The 7,667-nt window shown below is 41.5% G+C and overlaps 1 non-coding gene across 1 annotated transcript; it reads right to left on the bottom strand.

Annotated features, from left to right (window-relative positions):
- Nucleotides 1-1,995: 1,995 nt before the first annotated feature.
- LOC118488693 lies at nt 1,996-2,102 on the bottom strand. Its single transcript, XR_004885237.1, has one exon. It is a non-coding gene; the product is annotated as a small nucleolar RNA R71 (small nucleolar RNA).
- Nucleotides 2,103-7,667: the final 5,565 nt, after the last annotated feature.

Here is a 7,667-nt window from a genome sequence, read left to right as displayed (position 1 = left end):
ATCATCCATTGTCCATCATAGAGTGTGTAAGTCGTCTCGGGATCCAAGATTGATCGTAAGAGTTCTTGACAATCAAGGCCATGTTTGCCTAAGTCTCTTACATCACTTGGTGAAGACAAGTGTTTAGTATAATACTTTTTATTTTTAATCTTTTGCACTTTTTATTTGGTTTTGTATTAATGACTTTAATAACTAGTTGCTTATGTTGAAGGTGATCTTTCCTTATCGTTTGTCCGTGGTGTCTTGGCATTATTTTACTGTCTATATAAAATAAAAGATTTTCACCATTCATGTCTCCACGGTCTATATGGAGGTATGTTGGCTACCTGGTCGGGGGTTAAGGGAACGGTTTGGTAAGGGTCTTGCCCTTGTTCAGCGTTTACAGGTCCTGCAAGGGACCTGGGTCAAATTTAGTAGGATCTCCTTCAATGCCCATAGGTATTGGATGGCGGGGATCTAAACTCTTTGACCCCCTCATAAGTTAACTACTATTAATACTATAACCCGGCTATTTAGGACTGTATCCCTGCTGACTCAGACTACTTAGTCGAGGGTAAAGTCACCGCCAAAAGCGGGGCCTACCATAATTTGCATTAATAACTTAATTCATTATCTTCCAATAATCCAACCCTTTAGGATTGTATCCTTGCTGACTCAAACTACTGGGTTGAGGGTAACGTCGCCTTCAAAAGAGGGGCCTACTACAATAACTAAGATAATCTCTTAAACAAGTGCAAAAGTGCGAAAATAATCAAAGGTTATACTAATACACGAGTCTGATCCAAGTGATTCATCTTGTCTATCTGTTTTTATTTTTATTTTATTTTTCAGCATTTAGTTAGTTTTTATTTTCTTAGTTAAAAAATCTTTTTCTAACATTTTGATTTGGTTAGACGTTGAGGATAAACCGGTATTAAAAGCTCGTGTGTCCTTTGACGACATCGGTATCTTACCAACACTATACTACGTCCACGATGGGTGCACTTGCCCATATGTGTATTTAGTGTTAGTAAATATCGTGTTTTATAAATTTAAAACTTGGCTAAAAGTGTAAAAAGGGCTTAAATATACATCTAAATTATAACACACTTCACGCACATCAAGTTTTTGGCGCCGCTGCCGGGGACACAAGGATTTTAAGAAAGTTAGGAATCAACGGCCTAATCATATTTTTATTTTTCTTTTTAATTTTTTAGGATTTTCTTAGTTTTTTAGCTTCTGCAGAGCTCAGCACGGGCCGTGCCTGGTCGGACACGGGCCGTGCCCAGCGTTGTTACTAGCAATTTTTAGTTTTCCAAGTTACAGAAGGCTGACCACGGGGCCGTGTCGGTGCAACACGGGGCCGTGTCCAACTCTCCAGTAACTGGGATCTGGAAAACAATCACTGTAACTCCGACCACGGGCCGTGCTCACTGAGCACGGGGCCGTGGTGAACCTTCTGACCAGCATTCTTTTCTGTTTTTATTGCAGGACTTGGAACCAGACGCCACCCCTACGTAGTGTATGAGCTCCAGTTCTAATAAGGACATAAAAGAACCTCTAGAAGAACCCGAACGCTTTCTCAGAAAAAGACTAAAAGCCAAGAACCAAGAGAAAGTTTCGGGGAATCCACTTCCAATGGCGGACCAACGTACGCTCATGGATTATCTACGACCCACCGTAGGTAACCTAGGCGCCGCTATCAACGCACCGAATGTTGAAGCCAATAACTTCGAACTTCGGCCGCATTTGATACAAATGCTCCAAAACTCCGCAACCTTCCATGGGCTTGCGGACGAGGATCCCCATCTACACATTACTAATTTCTTAGAAATATGTGATACCTTTCGGATCAATGGAGCATCAAATGACGCCATCCGCCTTCGAATGTTTCCTTTCTCACTAAAAGACCGAGCAAAAGCTTGGCTCAACGCCCTCCCAGTTGGATCGGTAAACACCTGGGATGAACTAGCCCAAAAATTTTTATACAAGTATTTCCCTCCCGCTAAAACGGCTAAATTAATGACTGAAATTAATACATAGTCACAAGAGGACGGGGAATCCTTATATGAAACTTGGGAAAGGTTCAAGGAGCTATTGCGTAAGTGTCCACATCACGGCCTTACGATATGGCAACAAGTATCCACTTTCTATAATGGGTTGTTGCCACACACAAGGCAGACACTTGACTCTAGCTCCGGGGGACTTTTAGGTAATCGCCGCCCGCATGAAATATATAACCAAATTGAGGAAATTGCTCAAACCAATTTTCAGTGGCACACCCCCCGAGGCAATAAATCTATTGCCCCAGGCGCCCATAAGGTTGATGAAAGCACTTCTTTACAAGCCCAAAACGAGGCCCTTTCTTCAAAAATAAAAAAAATTGGAAATGACAAAAACAGTCTCGGTTATGGCTTGTGAAGGGTGTGGTGGGCCACATGAAAATTGGAGTTGTATGAAAGAAACAGACGATCAACAAGAGTCGGTAAGCTACATTGATAACAGACCTAGGCCGTCGGGTCCTCCAACGGGCACTTACAACCAAGGATGGCGAAACCACCCTAACCTTGGTTGGAGAGAGCCCAGCAATAGTAGTAACCAACAAAACCAACGAACAAACTTTCAACAACCAAGAAACGAGTCACAAAATTTCACTCAACAACAAGGTGGACGAGAAAGGCTTGAAGATACCGTATCTCGCCTCATCTCTGACACTGAAAAGAAAAACTCGGAAAGATTTCTACAATTAGAATCAAATTTTAGAAATCAACAAGCTAGTATTCAAAACATAGAAAAACAATTAAATCAACTAGCTCAAAATTTTTCTGAGAGGCCACAAGGTGCATTACCTAGCAATACCGAAACAAACCCAAAAGCGCAAGTTCATCTCATCACATTACGAAACCGCACCGTGGGGCCTGCGGAAGCGTCACCGCCGACAGAAGAGACTATACCCCCGCCTCTGCAGGAGAAGAACTCCCCTCCATCATCAGAGCCTTCCAAAGCTCCTCGAGTTCCGTACCCAGGTAGGTTAATTCGTCAAAAGACCAATGAGCATTCGCAAAATTCGAAAGTCTATTGAAACAATTGCATGTCAATATTCCTTTTATTGATGTCCTAACCCAAATGCCCAAATACTCTAAGTTCATGAGGGACTTCCTCACTCATAAAAAGAAAATTGAAACTTTGCAATTAGTTAACTTAGGCGAAGAATGCTCTGCCCTCGTACTCAACAAACTTCCCCAAAAGAGAATCGATCCTGGAAGCTTCACGATTCCCTGCTCGATCGGGGACTCCCCCGTTCGTAATGCACTGGCCGACCTTGGGGCTAGCATTAACCTCATGACTTCATCAATGTTTAAAAGACTCGGCCTAGGAACAACGAGTCCTACAAAAATGAGCATACAACTTGTTGATCGATCCGTCAAATTCCCGCAAGGTGTCATCGAAAATGTCCTAGTAAAAGTAAACAAATTTGTCTATCCGGCCGATTTTGTCATACTCGATATGGAAGAAGACACCGAAGTCCCCCTCATACTAGGGAGACCATTTCTCGCCACCGCACAAGCAGTGGTAGACATGAATGACGGAACGCTCACCCTAAGGTACGGGGATGATGAAGTAAAATTCGGGGTTGGGAAGAGAATAGAGGACGACGACCCGGTCAACTACATGAAGGTTATTGATTCGAGTTTGGATGCTGCTCTCCGACGGTGCAACATGGGATGCCAAACATCCCACTCAGAAGATATATAACCTCACATTGGGTCTAGCCAAGGACCCTTATAAACGTGGCGCACCACGGAGGCATTCCGCGGAACTATCCGTAGTTTAGTTTAATCTTTTAGTTTTAATTTGCAGGAATAAAACACACTAATGGTGGTAAAGGATGAAAAGGGAAACGAGAAACATGGCCCCATGCACAAGAACAAGGCAACCCGACATCAATTTCTCCAATACAGAAGGTTCAACACGGGCCGTGTCCAACCAACACGGCCCCGTGCTGAACCCCCTGCAGAAAAATGCCCAGTTCAGGTAACTGGACACGGGCCGTGTTCACCAGACACGCCCCCGTGTCCAGGCTTCTGTTTCTTTTCTTTAATTTTCGTTACTGGCACCTGAACACGGGGCCGTGTCCAGTCCCCACGGGGCCGTGTCCAGACTACCAGTAACACAAATCTTTGCTTTTAACACCATATTACACATCTAATCAACCTAAAAATTTATTTTTGGGACACATTGAGGACAATGTGTAATTTAAGTGTGGGGGGATGCTAAAACCTTGAAATTTTGCAAGTCCTAATAACAAGCCTTGCACAAAACTCTATTGGAACCGCTAAACACCCCAAATTTTTTCAAAAATTTTCATTTTTTTTACTTGTCTAAAGTTTAAGTTAGGAATCCTAAGATTAATAAGGTTATATTTTTACAAATTTACAACCGAGAGCGTCGTGATAAAAAGAACCAACATAAGAAAATTATGAAACGGCATGACAAGCTTAGTTAAAATTTGATTATATATACTTGATCACATAGAAAAACCCATTCCCACAAAAAGTGAGTTTTGAGCCTTTATTGAGCATACAAATTCGTTTCTTGTGTGAATAGCCGCTTGGTTCTTACGACTCTAGAACTTGCCACGACGATTCATTCCCGGTCCTTACCAACTTAAACCCAAGTAAGTAAATGACGGAGGCATTAGGACTAACCCTTTTTCTTTCCACACCATTATTTTTCATATTTTTTTACCACCTACCCAAAATCCCCCTAGTTAACCCCTTTGAGCCTAAACCTTTCATTTCTTTACCCTAAAACCTTTTTACCCACCAAAAACCCTCTTTTATTTTTACCCTTTATTTTGGTAGCAAGCTCGGTTTTCGTGTGACTAAAAAAAATGAAGTTAGAAATAAACAAACAAAGCTCTTGAAACAAAAGCTTGTTTGAAGAAATACTTCGAAATAAAAAGTCACTAAAACAAAGTGTTTTACGAAAACCGACGCTTTTTACGCTTTTCGCCCTTTTCCACTAACCCATTCACCCACCTTTAGCCCAAGCCTTTACCCAAAAAGTCCTCTTGATATTTACAAAGGTAACAAGTTAAAAAGGAGGAGGATTGATTGCTTGGCAAGCTTATAGTAGGAATAAGTTCCACGCCGCTCTCGAGTGATTCACTAAAAATACACCTTCGGCCGAGTGTGAGTGATTTCTCCCGTGAGGTATGTGAACTTGTATATAAATGGAATTTTAAAAAGGCATGTTATGCCCAAATAAGTAATTTTTCCGATGAAACGTTCTAAACAAATCATAACGAATAGGATTGTAAATAAATAAAAATAAAACCCAAAAAGATCTTGGATTCCCGACACTCTATGACAAGCCAAAACCTTCTCTTCTACCCATTCCATTTGGGAGTGTAAGCCACATATTAAAGAGTTTTGCTTCAGGACAAGCAAAAGTTCAAGTGTGGGGGTATTTGATGTGTGTAAAATGCAACATATAAATCACATCAAATAAGGCATAAAACTAACCTTTTTTAAGTACTAATGTTGGAAAAAGAGTGCTTTTGTCTTCCTTTTGTATTTTCAGGATTAAATGAGCTCAAATTCACAAAAGAAGCAAAAAGACAGCTAAATCTAACATAAATACAAGAATAGGAACATAAGTGGATTGCCCGACCCCTCAACAGCATCCTCCCAAGCAAAATAGAGAAGGCAGAAGACTGAACACGCCCCGTGCTCAGCCAGCACGGGGCCGTGCCCAAGAAGCAGCAGAAAAGACAAACCTATAGAAGCTTCTATTGCCCACCACGGGGCCGTGTCCAGTGAACACGGGGGCATGGCGAAAGTACAGCAGGCGCATTAATTGTAATTGCGAATTACAATTAATGAGGAGTGAGAGTGTCAGACAGGCACGGGGGCGTGTCCAGCGGACACGGGGCCGTGCCCAGCCTTCTGTTCAGCCTATAAATAGGAGTGCTTGGTTTCATTGCAACTCATCCCTTGGCACACCACCTCTCTCACACTTCATCCACCACCCACCACCACCATAACCCCATCATCCACCACCATCATCCATTGTCCATCATAGAGTGTGTGAGTCGTCTCGGGATCCAAGATTTATCGTAAGAGTTCTTGACAATCAAGGCCATGTTTGCCTAAGTCTCTTACATCACTTGGTGAAGACAAGTGTTTAGTATAATACTTTTTATTTTTAATCTTTTGCACTTTTTATTTGGTTTTGTATTAATGACTTTAATAACTAGTTGCTTATGTTGAAGGTGATCTTTCCTTATCGTTTGTCCGTGGAGTCTTGGCATTATTTTACTATCTATATAAAATAAAATATTTTCACCATTCATATCTCCACGGTCTATATGGAGGTATGTTGGCTACCTGGTCGGGGGTTAAGGGAACGGTTTGGTAAGGGTCTTGCCCTTGTTCAGCGTTTAGAGGTCCTGCAAGGGACCTGGGTCAAATTTAGTAGGATCTCCATCAATGCCCATAGGTATTGGATGGCGGGGATCCAAACTCTTTGACCCCCTCATAAGTTAACTACTATTAATACTATAACCCGGCTATTTAGGACTGTATCCCTGCTGACTCAGACTACTTAGTCGAGGGTAACGTCACCGCCAAAAGCGGGGCCTACCATAATTTGCATTAATAACTTAATTCATTATCTTCCAATAATCCAACCCTTTAGGATTGTATCCTTGTTGACTCAAACTACTGGGTTGAGGGTAACGTCGCCTTCAAAAGAGGGGCCTACTACAATAACTAAGATAATCTCTTAAACAAGTGCAAAAGTGCGAAAATAATCAAAGGTTATACTAATACACGAGTCGGATCCAAGTGATTCATCTTGTCTATCTGTTTTTATTTTTATTTTATTTTTCAGCATTTAGTTAGTTTTTATTTTCTTAGTTAAAAAATCTTTTTCTAACATTTTGATTTGGTTAGATGTTGAGGATAAACCGGTATTAAAAGCTCTTGTGTCCTTGGACGACCTCGGTATCTTACCAACACTATACTACGTCCACGATGGGTGCACTTGCCCATATGTGTGTTTAGTGTTAGTAAATATCGTGTTTTATAAATTTAAAACTTGGCTAAAAGTGTAAAAAGGGCTTAAATATACATCTAAATTATAACACACTTCACGCACATCATCTTCGAAAAAAAAGCTCTCACCAAGGACTCGACTATAACGACAACTCGAGCCACGCAATGACTAGGAGGACGAATGCCATGAGCTACATCCCAGTGGAAGCATAACTCTTCTAGGTCAACGCGCGTGCACGAACTTGTTGAGTATAGTTGGGTTACCTTGGGTAGTCGACGCCTAAACACCCGAGGCACTCCGATTGTTTTAACTAAGCCTACGACTCGCCGATTTTACGCTTTAATGAACTAAAGTACGCTTTATGTGTTTATTTTACGCCTTATCGATTTCTCGATTTATCAATTTTTGCTTCTTGTTTTACAAAACGCACAACTCGCACGGCCATCGCAATCTAAAACGAAGACCGAATGTTCGCAACAAAACTAATGTCTAATTACGCGCTTACGCTCTCGCTCTCTCCCTCTCATCGCGTCCTCGCGTATTCTACACCGATATGTATGTGGGTAAGTATAAACTACAACTATCTATATCTAAATACAAGCAAATCATTGTGTAAGAACTTAGGA

The sequence above is a fragment of the Helianthus annuus genome, chromosome 16 (genome assembly GCF_002127325.2).
Source record: "Helianthus annuus cultivar XRQ/B chromosome 16, HanXRQr2.0-SUNRISE, whole genome shotgun sequence".
In the NCBI taxonomy this organism is placed as follows: Eukaryota; Viridiplantae; Streptophyta; class Magnoliopsida; order Asterales; family Asteraceae; genus Helianthus; species Helianthus annuus.
Note: the sequence above shows the minus strand (reverse complement) of the source record. Positions and strands in the feature narration are given on the sequence as shown.